The 17,935-nt window shown below is 41.7% G+C and overlaps 1 pseudogene; it reads left to right on the top strand.

The window, feature by feature from the left end:
- Positions 1–230: 230 nt before the first annotated feature.
- LOC115941568 (N-acetyl-D-glucosamine kinase pseudogene) lies at positions 231–733 on the top strand (annotated as a pseudogene).
- Positions 734–17,935: the final 17,202 nt, after the last annotated feature.

Here is a 17,935-nt window from a genome sequence, read left to right on the forward strand (position 1 = left end):
TAGTGTCACAGGATCTCCTCTACTCCGCCCATGTGCTCTCCCTGACACTCCAATGATTAGATATCAACTCTAAAAGTAGTAGGGTTAGGGGCCTCTGAGTCAGGCCTTGTTGCCGTGTCCACATGGCGCTGACCCACATGGGTCCGTGTCTGTGATGTCAACAGGTATGGATGCTTGTCGCTACAGAACCAAGTTTGTGGGGCGCTTGTGTTTGACTCCACTGAAACCTATAGGCAGCTCCTCAGGACAATACCTACATCAAACAGGCCATGTTCAACTATTTCCCAGTGCCCGACGGACTAGGGATCCTCACCCACCTGTATGTGATAAATGCAGGTTGCCGGGGTTTGCTGTAAAATCGCAGAAGGTGCTCAGCAGGGAGTTCCGCTCTCCAGTTACACCTTCTGGAAGGCTGGGAGATGCTGGACAGACGCCTGTTGCTTGAGAATGACCTGGTGTTGTTCCTAGGAGACACTGGCCTCCCAGACCTGCCTGCGAGCTCCGGGTGGAAGAGCTGGGAGCTGTAGAAGGATGGTTTCCTTTCGGCGATGACCGGCACTGGAAGAGCCAGGCTCGGAACTCCTTCCGTACCTTCACCTCGATGAAGGAACAGCATGGATCTGCCCTGGGCAGGGCCAGCCTAGGAGCAGGGCACCGCGGGCACCTGGGCCCCCTCCTCCGCACTGACTACCCCGCCAATGCCCTTGCCTTCTACTGCTACACCTTCTCGTAGGCGGGGCGGGGGGGGGGGGGGGGCGCCTGGCTCCGCCCCCTCCAAGCCCCACGGGTGTTGGGCGCTGGAAGGGAGCGCGCTTTGTCTCCTTTTCCTTAAACACACACACGCACAGAGAAGAAAATAAACACACTTTACCCAGTCCAAAAAGGAAGCGTTTAGTAGAAAGTGGTAACAGTGGATTCCTCTGCAGACTCTCCTATAGGGTGGATTTGGGCATTTCTTCCTGGCTGTCTAAACCTCATTTCTGATTCTACAGCTCTCCCAGTGATTCCGTGAGCTACCAATATCTTAAAAACATGAAGCCTTCCTATTTCAAAATCAGATTCACTTCTATAACTTATAACAAGAACTCCAACTGATGAGTGGCTTGTGTCCATCTGCTAGGATAGGGGCTGTGGCTTTAATCAGATTCGCACAGAGGTTCTCTGCTTTAGAACCAAGCCTAACTGAATTCCATTCCCAGTCCTGGCCCTTCCTTGCTTCCTGACTTCCTTTCCTCAAAGAAGGCAGGATTAATAACACCTACTTTGCAGTGTTGTGAAAAATAAGCAATAATGCAGGGAAGTGCTTAACAAACATGAACTTAATCAAGTTTCATTCCCTTTCTCTAGACTCCCTTAAGCTATAAATAAAACTTTAGTTTTACTTTAACAAATGGGGTTGTAAGGTGGAGTCAAAAACAAGGATCAGTGATCCTCAAATACTATTATGTAATTAATATTTGTAAAAAAATTCAAGTATTCTACATTTACTAAAAATATTTTGAAAATACATATAAAATCTACAGAAAACTGAGATGAGATTAAAACATTCTATAAGCAATGCAGGGAAAGATAAGTGAAAATCTGGATACAATAATTAAATACCAATATAGCTCAAGATCAACACAAATGTTCCATTTCTGGGACTGGTAGGGCAGGTGAAGGCCACATGCATAATATTTCTGAATTTCAGGATGGCGTTTGACAGGGTTTCATGATATTTTATGATGTCCTTGCAGACGTGAAGAAGTAAGAGATATGTGCTGAAAATCACTCACTGTGGTGATGACCATAGCCTGAAAAACAGATTATGGATTGAGGGAGAACAGTTTAATGAGGTCCATCATAGGGTAACATCCTTGGTTCTATACAATTGCTTATTACTACTTTGGTGAGGCCACTTGACTTATTTAATTATTTTTTCAAGAAATATATACTAAAAACCTACTACACGCCATGCATTGTGTTAGGTACTGGAGACAAACTGTTGAAAAAAAAGATGTTCCTGAATTCAGGAATCTCATAGATCAGTGAGTAAAAGAAGTCAAGAATGTAGACTATTAGGGAGCCTGGGTATCTCAGTCGGTTAAGTGTTTGCCTTCGGCTCAGGTCATGATCTTAGGGTCCTGGGATCGGGCCCCGAATCAGGCTCCCTGCTCAGCAGAAAGTCTGCTTGTCCCTCTTTCTCTTTCCCCACTGCTCGTGCTCTCTCTCTCTCTCTCAAATAAATAAAAACTTTAAAAAAGAAAGAGAACATAGACCATCATAATATAGCTTGGTGAGTGCTAGGATTTAACCATAAACACTGAGTACTAAGGGAACTCAGAGGTGAACCATCTCACCCAGTAATAGGAGAAGTTCTATTAAATGTGACATCTTGGTTGAGCCTTGAAGAATAAGTTAGCTGATGGAAAAAGAGGGAAAGTATTACAAAACAGTAAGTTCAATGACTCAAATTGAGATAAAGCATGGTCTGTTCCAAGAATTAAAATTCTGATTGTATATATGAAGGGTATATAACAGTGGGAGCAATGAGAAATGAGGCTGGAAGTGACATAAAAGAGCTTTGGAGGATCAGCAGTGATATTAGATAACATAATAAGAATCCAGGAAGATTCTGGTAAGCCAAAATGATAGACGACATAAAACAAGATATTTAACAGGGATAAATGCAAATTTCAAAATCTAACTACTTGACATGGTGGAGATGTTTAAGAGCAGGTGAAAAAGACATAGGGATTTTACTGACTACAAGGTTAATTTGATTCAAGTGAGTAAAGGGGTAACCCATAAAACAAACCTTTTCAAAATCTAGGTCCTCAAAGGGAGAAGTCAGTGTCTGACTTTACGGTGTGGTGCTTGCCACACTACAATTTAAATTTTGTGTCATTGTATTTGCCTTCAGAGGTCAAAAGGGCTTTTGACAGGGAAGAAGGATCAGACTTGTTCTGTGAGGCTTCAGAGGACAGACCCGGCAGGGGAAGGTTAGAGGAAGTTCATGTTCACTCAAGAGAAGAACGAGTTTCTGCCTAAACCCTCCAAACCCGAATGGTCTGACTGTTGTGGTGGGGATTACTGTGTTGAAACATGTTCAAGCAGAGGCTTGTCCATTATCATTTGGGTGGATGTCTCCAAAGACCGTCCATTGTTGACTAGGTGTGGTAAGAGGGAGGAGATAAAGAAGAATAAGAGATGTCCCTGCCTTCTAGGCACTCAGAATAATATCATGGTCTATATTCATCGGTGTGTAGAAATTAACAGGCTTACTCAAATTATACTTTCATTCCAAACTATCCTATTTTTTAAAGGTTATTTCTCCTAAATACTAGACTTTACAATTCATTGTATATTTAAACAAAAAAAAAAACTGTATCTCCAAAATATTTTTATTCCAGTTTTTCAGATAAAAAAAAAGCACTGATTTACAATCTAACATTAGCAAACCCATACTCTTACTCTAAACAGTGGAAAGCTGTTCTCTGTGCATGCCACCCTGGGAACCCATCTAGTAATCAAGGCTCCATGCTTCCAGTTGTACAATATAAACTCCTGTAGACAAACATTTTAAAATTTACTATCAAAAGTAGAAGAAGGGCACCTGGGTGGCTCAGATGGGTGAGCCGAAGGCAGACGCTGGGATCAGGGTCCTGGGATCGAGTCCCACATCGGGCTCCCTGCTCGGCGGGGAGCCTGCTTCTCCCTCTGCCTCTCTCTCTCTCTGTCTGTCATGAACAAATAAATAAAATCTTTAAAAAAAAAAAAAAGTAGAAGAACATTTTCTAGACCATGGGAGTTGCTTTTTTCATAGCACTAAACTGAAAAAGGCACTATAGGTCAAAGTCTTTCTACTCAGACGTTCACTGCTGCAAATGAACCACAGTAGTGGTGACCTACATTTTCTTACAGACAGATTTATCCTGAAAAGATCTAGAATGGCTTCTCTCTCTCTCTCTCTTTCTAAGATTTATTTATTTATTTAGAGAAGGAGAGCGCACACATGTGCATGCACGTGCAGGGGGAGGGGCAGAGAGAGAGTCCCAAGGGGACTCAGTCTCACAACCCTGAGATCACGACCTGAGCCAAAACGAGTTAGATGCTTAACTGACTGCACCACCCAGACACCCCCAGAATGGCCTTTCTACTCAGCATACAATATCTACTCTTCTGTCGTGAGAATCTCATCTTTGACACATACTTTCTCTAAGTTATGGATATTATTTGTGATACCCAATTGACTTTGATCACGAATTTAATAATTTAGCCTCTGTTGCAGGAAATATTCTCCAGTCAAAAATATAGTCCTAATGAAAACTGTAATAGATTAGTCAGCACAAAGCAATCTTGGCCTATTTCAGAATCTTTAGAGACTTTTAAGATTAGGGCATTTTGAACTTGCTGATTTTTGTGTGTGTTTTTTTTTTTTAAAACAATAATAAACTGATTTTTATACTGGATTCAGTAAAAACAATAATGTGCCAAACTTCTCATTTATATCAAGAAATTTTAAAAAATTGAGGAGGGAAGAAAGAAAGCACAACAATTTTTAATATTTCTCTTGAATGGGATGAGAATTCAAAACATACTTTCCCAAATAAATGCTATCTACTTTTCAGAAATACAACAAAAATAGGCACCAAGTACAATCAATGGGGCTTGGAAATTTTACTCTGACATGCTGACTGTATGAAATTGCCTTAATTCTATACAATATAAATCATTGGACAGTATTAAAATTAAGTGTCATTTGAAATTAATGATGTGAGGAATATATTTCAGTTATCATTTAATCAAACCACTTTCATAATTTAGCTCCTCACCTTGGCTTCCCAGAAACTAATGAAAGAAATAGCTTCCCAAATGGCAGGGGGAAATGGACTTTAGCATCTGATCTTGTATCACACATCACTTACTACCTCTATAACCTTGGACAAGTCACTTCACTTCGGTGGGCCCGGGCCCTCATCTGAAAATAGGCACGATAGCACCTACAGCATAGATTATGTTCATCTATATGGCAAATATTTATCAAGTTCTCACTAGGAGCTAGTCACATAGATACTAGAAATTCAATTAAGAACAAGATAGGCATGGTCCCCTATCCTTATGCAATTTATATTATAGTGAAACAGGAAACTAAGACAACAGACAAGTAAAACAGTTACATATCATGATTACCACTTCTAATATTCTGACTCTAATCCCACTTCTGATCACCAGTTAAGATTCTGCACCCAATTCCAATGGATGGGGGGGGCGGATTCCAACATCCGCTGGGCGTCCCGTAATTCAACTCAATTCTGACATGATTTACCCAGAGAAAGCGTCAGATTCCATAGGATAAAGGTTCCAACAAGACTTCAGTCCTACAAGACTCACCACCCCCCATCAAACACCAATCACAAGTCCAGGTATTCACTTGTGCTGTCACTGGCCATGGGGGTTCCAAAGACCCCCTCCTTAAGCTTGATTAACTTCCTAAAGTGGCTCACAGAACTCAAAGAAACTTTTCATTTACTAGATTATTGGTTTATGATAAATGAATATAACTCAGGAATAGCCAGTTAGAAGAAATGCGTGGGGAAAGATATGGGGTAGTGGGCAGAGCTCCTGTGCTCACTCCAGGCATACAGCTCTTCCTAAATCTCCATGTGTTCACCAACCCAGGAACCCTCTAGGGTTTTTCTAGTGGCTTCATTTCATAGGCATGACTGACTAAATCACTGGCCATTACTGATTGATTGAACCTCTAGTCCTTCTCCCCTTCCAGGAGGTAAGGGAGTTAGGAAAAGAATTTCCACCCTCTAATTATATGGTTTGTTCTCCTGGCAATCAGCTTGCACTCGTCCTTAGGTGGAGTCCAAAAGTCACCTCAATAACATAATAAGAGACACCTTTAATGTTCTCATTATTTAGGAAATTCCAAGGGTTTTAGGAACTCAACAGGGTAGAGACTAAATATATATTTCTTGTTATAAATCACAATATCACATTCCTATACAGAATACACACAAGAGGTAGACACAGAGAGTAACAGGTTTCTATTTATATAGAGTGGTCCATGATACAGTAAAGATGACTACAAAATGGCGATCACGGATATAAAGCACTTGGCACATAAACAGCATTCAATAAATAGTAGGTTTTATTCTTATACTGCTTCAGCACAAGATATGAAGGGAATTCTGTAATACAAGTAAGTAGGATTTGAAATTTAAAAGAATAATAGGCTAGCAATCCTCAAAAATTCTCCTATAAGATACTTAGAAAAACTGGGTCAAATATCACAGTCATTGTTTCTAATGCATAACTGAGTCCATTAAAAAAAAAAAAGTAAGGTGGGCACCTGGCTGACTCAGTCAGCAGACCATAGGACTCTTGATCTTAGGACTGTGACTTCAAGCTTCATGTTGCAGGGGAGGGTGGGGAGGAAACTAAGGGAAATTCCCAAGGACCAAGACTACAAAACAAGCTGTGACCTAGACTGACACCAAAAGCCTCAAGGTGATTGCTAGTTCCCATTACCTACAGGCCTGGCTTTTAATGGCTACCTGGGGATGGGAAACAAGGCCTTGGGCTTGCAAAAAGATAGGGCTTTAGAACTGAAGCCCCACATAAAGTACTCACTCTCAGTGAAAAAGAAGGCTGGCTGTCCACCAGCAAAGAGAAAACCCAAGGAGATTTGTCTGCCTTGGCATAGAGTCAGGGTGTTCTTAAAAATAAAAATCTCCCCTGAAATTTATGACTACAGGTCTACGCTCGTGCATTTGGGATGAAAATTCAGTCTCTGGTTGGTTTGGGAAGCAACAAAACAATAAATTAACATGCAAAGTTCAAGCAAACATGACCTCACAATCCAAAATTACAAAACACACCAGAAAACAAACCACCATGAGCAAGAGTCAGCAAAAACAAGAAATTAGACCCTCCAAGACTACAGCAATTAGAAATATCAGATAGAGAATAAAAAATTAGAGTGCACAAAAGAAGCATATAGAGACCCAAAAGTAAAAATCTGGGAAAAAATTACACTGATGATGGAGAACACTCACACAAAAAGTTAATTAAAAATAAAAATTAAACTGAAAAAATTATGGGGGAATGGGTGACTATAAAATATAATGGGATTGTCTGAAGGATGTCTGGAATTTAGGAAGATGTCCCAAACTGTCTCTATTACAATGAAATGCATACATCATATATTTTAGAAAGGTTTAGGACAGAAAATAAACTGTTGGATTAGTCTCTCCTTCAGTACAATGAAGAATCCTGTACTTTTTATAATATAATAAGATGCCTGAGAAGATCTCGGGTTTTCATTAGAATTACCTTATTTGGAAATGAAACAGCTATTCGTTTTACAATTTTGATCAAGCATAACTTTTACAAAGAGCCTCTCTTAGCTTCACAAAATTGATATCTAGTTGTTCACTATACATATATAAGCCAAGGGTGGGTGGGAGGGCATCCCAAGATTTTTTAAAATGCAGGTGTGTATAAATAAGGGCCACTGCCATTTCATTCCCCCTTAACAGCTGCTTAGGAAATAGTCTTGCGTATCTGCTCCGCAGTGGCCTAAGCAGGGGAATGTGACCAAATGAGAAAAGAAGCAGGGCTGACAGACGGGCGAGAATGGGGTCAGCACTCGCCCTGCCCGGTATGAAGAGCAGGACTTTTCTGCTCTGGTGGAAGCACAGAAAGTACCTGGGCTGGAGTCATCAGACCAGACAGCACCCAAGGGAGCCATCTCCAGTAGCAAAAGGAGGTCAAGGGAAGAGGCTGATTTGAGACCAGAGATCCCACCAGGGAACTCAGCAGTGGGGAGTCCCACCAGAAAGCCAGCACTTACACTCTGCTAGGAGGGCATCATCTGCCATCAGCAGCATCCCAGAAAATCAAGAAGGAGAAGATTGCAATCACTCAGAGAAGAGAAGTGTCCTTCCCCCGAGCCCTTTCCCCAGGCTCTAGATAGAAGACAGCGGATAACAAGTGTGCCTGGCCCTGGGAGAGAGCTTCGAATCAGATCCGCAATCGAAGCCTGTAACTTATGGAATAGACTGTTTTAATAACAGAAAGTGACTAGAAAGTTATGGGATCTGCCCCAGGTGTTGGTAGAAGGTTGGAAAGTGGGGTTTGGCATAGAATTATTAAAAGCAGAGATTTTATTCCACATCTCAATAATGCGATTGCAATTATGTGAAAAGCAGAGAAAACAGTACAGTACTGTTTTCAAGCCCCGGCTGGAATATCAGACTCACATCAGAAAAGCCTATTTTACTTAAGGATTGAAGTTTACCACCTAGCTAAAGAGATGGGGTACCCAGGCACAAACTGCTAATGCAAACACTTCACCTAGCGACAAAAGATGAAGTGCTGAGTGGCACAGACTATGAGTTGAGGGAGGGAAAAGGGAGGTGTCAGGGATAACACAGGACCTAGGCATTGCCTGGAGGGATGGATATAATTGGCGTGGATAAAGGGATGTGTGGAAGAGCTTGCAGGTGGAAAGCGTAGCGTGAACAAAGGTGCAGAGGTGAAAATCCAGGCATCATGGTCTACCGGGCTGCCAAAGGATTCATGTGAGGGAACGATGTGACATAAACGGGGAGAGAGAGTTCAAGCTGGATTTCAGAAGCTGTGACATATCAGCCAAAGGCTGCATTTGACTGGATAAATAACAAGAGACCAATAGCCGTCTTGTACAAAGGCTTTTGAGGTGATCGTCCACGGAAGACAGAGGAAGAAGCATTTGTTTTCCAAAAGGGCAGAGAGTCAGTCTTCAGAAGAACTGGCTGGCCAAAGTATTAAATTTAGAACTGCAAAATTACCCAGATAATCAAGTTTACATTAGTCTATTCATGAAGGAAAAACAGTTGCTTTCTTGTGTGATCATTTATATTCAAATGGTCATGATGTATCTTGAGATACCAACCTAGACAATATCAGGTATAAAATGGTTTACAGGAAATAGTCAAGGTTTTTGTGTGTGGGGATCAAGCCCAGTCAGGGTGACCTTGTTATTTTGGGTTTATGTCAGAGTTACAGTTCTTATCTGACTGTCCCATATGAAGTGTTTAATCATCCTGGAAGCAGGGCAAAGTGTCCCTTTTTTCTTCTACATGATCAAAGTGGAATTTGGTGCCACTGGGTTGTTGAGATGAGCAGAAGGCTATGTAGGTCTGAACTGCATGTGTTTTCCAGCTTCACCAACTAAGCAACTGAGGCAGAGGGGTCCACTGACCTGTTCAAGTCCATGGTATTCCTACGACGCAGTAGGTCACTATATGCAATTGATAGCACAGCTTTCAGACTCACTTGTCCAGAACCTTCTGATTAGCCTGCTGAGCCATTTTGCTTCTCCTTCAATAACTATCAGCGAATTAATTCAAGTGTGAGTGTATTTTGGAGCTCCTACCAACAAGACAAATGATACAAGCCTCGCGAGCAGCCCCCATAATTCAATTATTCTTAATTAGGCAGTGCTGATCTAAGGAAGAATCACCCCACAAGATCCTTGATGCCTCCCTGGATATACCAACGTTATTGTCAGAGCATCTGCCTCTTTCATTGCTAATTCCAAAACATATTATTTACCTCTCACTTTATTACATCGTGGGGTTTTCCCACTTGAGCCTGGAACGTGCAATAGTTCTGTTATTACCTTTTTAGACTGGTCACGGAAGGAGCCATGTGAAGTTACAGATACGCCTCAGTTGTACCACACTGATGCGGACATGCAGCCGCTCCCATTATTACTGCTCCTTCTGCTTCCCTGCCGATGGAAGGAAATACTTTCTAAAATCCTGACTGTGTTTGTTTGGTCTTTACACCCCGATGGCCTTTCTGTGACTCAGAATCGTTACGGTAAGCATAAACATGTATGCTACTTCTCCATAACATGACCGCTGAAACAGAATTATTTCCATGAATGTTATTCAAACATGCAAAATGCAGACCTCAGGTCTTCGTTGGTGACACAGAATGTGGACTGGGACTTTTTCTGTTATCCTGATCCTGCTGTCGATTTCGTCACTGTTTGTACCGGTCTAACGGACAGGTGGCCGTCTGCCCAAATACACACACAGCTCCTACTTTGCAGTCAGAGTTGTGTTTGTGAGTACAGGTATAAACCTGCACTGGGCAGTGAGAGTTGGTGGAGGAGGGAGGAAGAGAAGAGAGAAGGATAAATTGTGGGTATTTTGAACTTGGGAGTAAAGAGGTTCTCAAAAATGTTCCAAATAAAATTATATTTTTCTTGGGTTCTTTTCCTCATGTAAAGCAAGTTTCTTCTATCCTTCGAAATTACAGTAAACATGGTTCCATCATAAGTAATAGCTGAACAGAATCGAAACATGTCTAAGATGCTTTGCTCCTCAACTGACCTCTTAATAATTTTTTAAATCTAAGTTGTAGGGGCGCCTGGGTGGCTCAGTCGTTAAGCGTCTGCCTTCAGCTCGGGTCATGATCCCCGGGTCCTGGGATGGAGCCCCACATCGGGCTCCCTGCTTGGCGGGAAGCCTGCTTCTCCCTCTCCTACTCCCCTGGCTTGTGTTCCTGCTCTCGTTATCTCTCTCTGTCAAATAAATAAATAAAATCGTTAAAAAATAAATAAATCTAAGTTGTAAATTAATATAATATATCTGCAAATGAAAATGCAGATAATGCTTTGCTTTTAAAAGTAACTTTAGAAATAAAAGTAACTTTTGAAAGCAAAGCTTGGCCTTGGCATTTTTGTCCTTTTCCACTGATGGCAATTTTCACCCAAGCTGGTTTTATGGCGTTTTGTTGAGAAGCATCATGCCACCTGATGAGGTGGTGACACTGAGACAGGAGAAACTGTCTACTCAAACTCAACTTCAGAAGCTGAAGATGGGTTGATCCCTGTGGACTTTGTTTAAATTTATGTCAAAATACCCATAACATAAAATTTATCTTAACCAAGGGTACAGTTCAGGAGTGTTTACTTCCTTCACACTATTGTGCAACTGATCTCCAGAATTCTTTTCATGTTGAGACCCTGAAACTCTGCACCCCTCAGACAACAAATCCCCTTCTTTCCCCTCCTCCACCCCCCGCATCTCTAGTTCTGTGCCTTCCTCCTCCATCCTAGCTCTGTGCTCCCACCCGCTTCAAGCCACAGGCAGGCCACCTTCTAGCCCAGTGTTTACAAATAACACTGCATAAGGAAGTATTAGGAGAAATAAGAGGTGGGGAGAGGCTTCTGTGACTCTACAGTAAACCCCCTTATCCAAGGTCTCCCGCCCTGCTGTTTCAGTCACCCGGGGTCAGCCCGGGCCTGGAGATGATGCTTCTGCTGACATGTGGTCAGAAGTGACTAGCAGCCTAACGCTACATCATCCGGCCGACGTCCTTCACCTCACTTCATCTCATCATGTGGGCATTTTATCAGCTCACATCATCACAAGAAGGGTGGCTACAGAGACATTTTGCAAGACTACATTCACAGACCTTTACTACAATATATTGTTATAATTGTTCTATTTTATTATTGTTGTGGCTAATCTCCTACTGTGCCTAATTTAAGAATTAAACTTGATCAATAATCCTTGAAACTATTAAAATACAATTTTTATTATTACGAGAGCTTTTTATCTTTAGCAAAAAAAAAGGAAAGAAGGAAGGAGGGAAGGAAAAAGAAAGAAGGAAGGGGAATCAGTTTTATGATGACATGAATACAAAAGTATAGATTTAGGCTAAATATCATAGTAACAGCAAAAAAAGTCAAGATCAAGAAAAAGAGAAGCTGGGTACCTGGGTGGCTCAGTTGGTTAAGCATCTGCCTTCGGCCCAGGTCATGATCCCAGGGTCCTGGGATCGAGCCCCGCATCTGGCTCCCTGCTCGGCGGGAAGCCTGCTTCTCCCTCTCCCACTCCCCCTGCTTGTGTTCCCTCTCTCGCTGTGTCTCTCTCTGTCAAATAAATAAATAAAATCTTGAAAAAGAGAAGCTGAGGAAATGTCCCCAATTAAAGGAGACTGAAGAGCCTAATGCAATGTATGAGCATTGATTAGATCTTGAACCAGAAAAAAAAGAAAAAAGCTACAAAGGACATGATTGAGAAAATTGATAAAATTTGGATCTGAGCTGTGTAGAAAATAATAGAATTGTGTCATCACTAAACTTCTTGATTTTGATTATTTTACCATGGTTATGTAAGAAAATATCCTTATGCCTAGCAAATACACTCTGAAGTATTTAGAATAAAGGAGACACAATATATCCAACCTAGAAGAGAGAGATAGGGAGAGGGATAGGGAAAAGAGAGAAGGGGGAGAGAGAGAGAGAATGATAAAGCAAATGAGGCAAAATGCAGAATAAAGGATATATAGGGGTTCCTATTTCATAACTTTCCCAGTTTGAAATTATATTAGAATGAAAAATTACCTTAAATTCATGATAACAGATATAAACACATGTGCTGGCTAGCTCAAGGCTTATCTTCTCAAAAATGCGTGTGTCTAATAACACCTTGTGGGGGCATCTCCCACCCGCCCTGCAGCCCTACTCCACACCAGCCCCCTCACCCAGGTTTGATCTCCGGGAGGCTAACCTCTAAGGACTCTACCAACAGGCTCCATGCCCCCTGGTCTTCAACTGGACTTGCCCAGTGGGAGATGCTCTCGGGGGTTCTAATAATCTCCACCTTCCTCCTCTGCCCCTGTAGGCTTAGAAGTGATCAGACCTCGCCACCGCTATACCTCCTGGAGTATTCCAGCACCCAGGTGTTGTTTTCCCTAAACCCTGACGACACATTTATAGATTGTTTCTTCATTAACTGCTCCTCAGTTACCCAATTTGAACGTGCTCTCAGGATGCTCCTACGACCCTGACTGACACATTCCCATTCTTTCAAAGCTTCTTATGAAACAACCTGTCGAAAGCTAACTTTAGTTATAATTTCTGGCTAAATCTGAATTTTAAATATCCAAGGTTTATAATGTTTCTGCTTCCCCACTCCTAAATCCGTTTCCTTTCGGCACACAGGTCAATGTATGTTCTTCTTCAGCTGCTGATGTCAGTGAATTGCTACATCATTTCGAAGCTGCTAAGTCTACTTGCTCCTTCCACCAAGGGCTGACACTCTTGCTGGCCAGGCACTTGGTCCCCATTATTTCTCCTGTCCTCCGTGCCCTGTTGGGCATGCCCCGATACCTCATCTAATGTCAGTGCTACCCAACTTGAGTTCAGTATTTGAGACATCACTAAAACAAAGATGGCTGAGGCATGGACCATGCTTTCTCCGTGCTCACAATCCAAAACCAAAATGTCAGTGAATACTGTTAAATAAAATAGACTGTGATACCCTCTGTCATCATTTGAATTACTAAAGCACCTTCTCTCAGACCTTTCTCGCCTGGTATGGAAATTACTCCCCCTCAGTGTCCTCTAGCTAAATCTAAGCAGTCCAGGGCCACTGCCTGTGTGCCTAGGAACAGGGTCTTGGTCCCTTCTGCTGGGGCCTCCTTATGTCCACGTGCCACTGTCTCTGATTGACAGCGATAATTGTAAAAGCCTAGTCACTGTGGCTATTACTCCTTCCACAGAGGAATGGGCTTCCCTCTTAATTTCATAATAGTACGTCAGAGAAAACGTAGTCAATTTTATTTTTTTTTAAGATTTTATTTATTTATTTGAGAGAGAGAGAGCATGAGAGGGGGGAGGGTCAGCGGGAGAAGCAGACTCCCTGCTGAGCAGGCAGCCTGATGCAGGACTCGATCCCGGGACTCCAGGATCATGACCTGAGCCGAAGGCAGTCATTTAACCAACTGAACCACCCAGGTGCCCCTGTAGTCAATTTTAATGAGAATTCACTAAAAGTCCTGGAATAATGGAAGGTTATAATTTAACAACTACCACTCTGCTCTGGGCTGGTGTCCTTCACTGCCTAACTCACTGCTTCAGTCCTTCACCAGAAGTACTCCAAACTAAACCTTCAGCGTTAAACAGTCAGGAAGATTAACAAATAGATCAAATAAATCCTCTAAATGATGGGGGACTATGCAGCCATTTCTATATAAATACTGATAATGTTCACATGCAATGTTTTAAATGAGGAAAAACATTACAAAATACCTTGTAGAGTATGAATTTGTTATACACACATATAGATGATAAATACATACATGCATGCATTTCTACACATACGTATACATACACACGTGTGTGTGTGTGTGTGTGTGTGTGTATGTATGTATACACACAGAAACTAAAAACCCACACTTGCTATTGTCAATTTGTTAAGCTGGGAACCACGATTCCTGGACTTGCCTTCCATGTCTGGCTCAGGGGTGAAATCAGCGGCCACACTCGGAGGGAATTCTCTGTCAGATACCGTGCCGGACAGACACAGACCAGCCTGGTGGGTTCTAGCTTGTCCTCACTCTTCTTAGTCCCCACCCAGCTCTTCTGCGGCTACCACAGCAGCCCCTGCCCCAGCCCTCACCCCCAGCAGAGGCGGCAGCTTCCCAGAGACGTCGCCACAAGCCCCCACTTTGTAGCGGGCTGTGGAGGGGCCTTCAGACTGCCCTGCAGCCCCAACTCGTCCACCCACACCGGTGCTTCAGGAGAGCTGGTCGGCGGCTCTTTCTTAATCCTCCAGCGCCCCCTTCCAGATTTTCTCTTCCCCAGCTCCCCACACTACTGAGTAATGTCTAATTACTATCGTCAAGCCCTCCTTCTACGACATTCACGGCAGCTCTGCTTTTGTGACTCAACCACAAAAATATCCGTATGTGTAAAAACATGTCTGCAAAGATACATCCCAAAAGGAACCCCTGTGTATCTCTACACGGTAAGCATATGAGGTTTGTTTTTCTTGCTACTTATTTGTGTTTCCTAATTTTTTTTTAAATAATGACCATGGTTTTGGGGCGCCTGGGTGGTTCAGTTGTTAAGCATCTGCCTTCGGCTCAGGTCATGATCCCAGGGTCCTGGGATCGAGCCCCGCATCGGGCTCCCTGCTCAGCGGGAAGCCTGCTTCTCCCTTTCCCTCTGCTGCTCCCCCTGCTTGTGCTCTCTCTCTGTCTCTCTCCCTGTCAAATAAATTTTAAAAATCTTTAAAAGTAATAATAATAATAATAATAATGACTATGGGTTAACTAAGTTTAAATGATCAAGGAAAAGATATTTACATGACAAAAACTGAGTAACAAGCCATTCTTAATCATTCTTTAAACAGGAACTCTAGTAGGAATGAGTGGGATGTAGGCTGGCTGGTATCAGTGAGAAACTCCTCTTCAATATATTCAGCCAGAATGCAGTTTGTTCCCGGGGTCCATTAAGGCATCTCTGAAATAGTATGGGGCTTTTTTTTTAAAGGAGAAAGAATAATTATAAATTTTCAGACATTTGACCACCTTCACATTTCTTCACTGATTCTTTTCTCACCCTGGCAAAATAGATATATAAATCTTAATTTTATACAGGTAGAGACGGACACACAGCGGAATGAGAGTCAATTAAAGAATTTATAATACAAATTTTATTTTTAATGTTTTGCTAAAACCATTCCAAAGAAAGACACTTCCGAACATAAACAGATTCTGTGTATCTTTGGTCAGTCTTGTGTAGGGAGGTAGTTATCAGGGATTTTTTGTTTGTTACAGGGTATGTTGATTATTCTGTAAGCAAAATGGGCACGTGTTTGGAATAAGGTATAAAAATATTATAAATCAATTTTACAGATGATATTTTGTTATTAAAAAAGTTGGCAAGTGATCAGCAGACTTGAGATTCTTTAAAAATAAATACTTTATCAAATGAATGTCATGTGCCACATAGAGTTACAGAGCTGTGAATATAGTGCTAAGCCATCAAAAGTTAAAGTATGAGACAAATTGGCCTCGTGGAGCATGAGGGTAGTGAAAGCACAGTGTAACACCCGAATAAACTGTCCACCTAAAATGACCTGAAACGGCATTAATATAAAAACCAAGAGAAAGTTCCTTCAGAAATAAAAATTAAATGATTCATTCAGTAATTAACTACATTTTCTCCATAAAGACAATAAAGTAATAGAAGAAGAAAGAACAATAACAAAGTAATAGGATGCGTATTTGTTGCTCTGAGGTTAAGAATAAGAGCACTGAAGTCTGGTTTTGCCACTTGTAAATTTCTTTGCCTTAGACAAATAACATACTGTGTCTACCTCTGTTTCCTCATCTATCAAGTGGGCATCTGCAGGTCGTATTATCTAACTCCTAGAACTGTTGAAAAGGTTTTATGAGATAATAAATATAAAGTGAAAACATCATACTTAGTGCTCAATAAGTACGAATTATTAGAAAAGTTTAGCTTCTTTAATAAACTCAGATGTGTGGGGTAGGGTAAGGAGCTTTCTGGAAGCAGATAGAGCTTAAAACAGCCAGAGTTTAGCCAAATAAGTCTTTTGCATGTAGTTAGGGCCACTAAAAATGTACAGAGTAAAGCGAGAAGCATTCATAGAAAACAGAATTAAAACTCCATGTGTTAAAAACCACAAATTGCTGAATTAAACATAGTGACTTGAATTCACATATTTACCTTTGCTTCTTCACTAAAATGATAGTAAAAACAAGAAAGGCATAAACCCACATGATAAAGGAACAGGAAAGGAGTTGAAAGCGGCAACAAAGTTGAGAGCCGGAAAGCAAATGGACAAGGAGTTACTGACCATTTTCTTTGCTGAAATGTAAGCATGCAGTGGGGAAAGCCCAGAAATAAGCGCCTTAAATCAAAGAATCTGGGGGAAATGCCAGGAACTGGAATACAGGTGCAACTGAAAGTAGGGAACTGATTCACCAAAAGGGAATTAGCTGAAGCCCTCAGACCCTAAAGCCCCACGCCAATCCTCAACCCTGTACCCGTGCACAATGTCATTCCTCCCTGATGGTGGGAGCCTGGAGAGAGTTTGTGCAAAAAAGACTGAATTTGAGTACATTAGCCTCAACTGACAATGAGGGGTACTTTAAAGGCGGGGTGTAAACTAAGTGAAAAATAGCACCCTTCTCTGACTTAGCTGCCACAACACTGCAGTGAGGCCCTAGCCATATAAACGAAGATTCTTTCAGCAGGAATCTGACCAGCCTCAGAAAAAGACCTATAGATACTCAGATAATCAGGTGTCAAAAAACAGCCCAGATTACCTATAGTAAAGCCTATCAGGTGATAGACCCCACCATGCACACAGCTTCCACTCAACTTTTAGGTACTTCCATATTAAATACGGAAGATGGTCAAAGATCACCAGACATTAGACAGATTCGATCCAATGTGAAAGACCAAAACAAAGAATAAAAAGAAACTTTGTGACTGACCTAATGCAAAATCATTAATGTCCTTGGGGAGGTAAAAGAGTATAACTTTAGGGGCGCCTGGGTGGCTCAGTCCGTTAAGCATCTGCCTTCGGCTCAGGTCATGATCCCAGGGTCCTGGGATCGAGCCCCATGTCATCAGGCTCCCTGCTCAGTGGGGAGTCTGCTTCTCCCTCTCCCTCTGCTCCTCCACCCCCGCTCGTGCTCTCTCTCTCAAATAAATAAATAAAATCTTAAAAAAAAAATAGTGTGTCTTTGAAACAAGAACAAGATGCTATTAAAAGGAACATTTGGAGAGCAAAAAACTATTATTGGACATTAAAAATATGAGAGATAAAAGGCGCAAAGAAAGTATTCAAGACAATTTCCTTCAAGAAATGAAAGACCAAATGTCCAAATCAAAATATTACTAAGCAAACTGCACTCTGAAGGGAGAAAGTGTGTGAACACTAAGGTGCATCATCATGAAACTTCAGAACTCCAAGGAAAATCACCCAGCAGAATGAAGGAAAAATGACCTTCATAAAAGAGATCCTAACAATTTCAAGAAAGAAAATCAGGCCACATACAGGAGCTCAAGAATTAGAGTTCCATCAGACATCTCAACAACGTGATGGTTAACTTTATATAT

This window comes from Leptonychotes weddellii, chromosome 5 (genome assembly GCF_054177405.1).
Source record: "Leptonychotes weddellii isolate Sample4059 chromosome 5, ASM5417740v2, whole genome shotgun sequence".
NCBI classification, from domain to species: domain Eukaryota; kingdom Metazoa; phylum Chordata; class Mammalia; order Carnivora; family Phocidae; genus Leptonychotes; species Leptonychotes weddellii.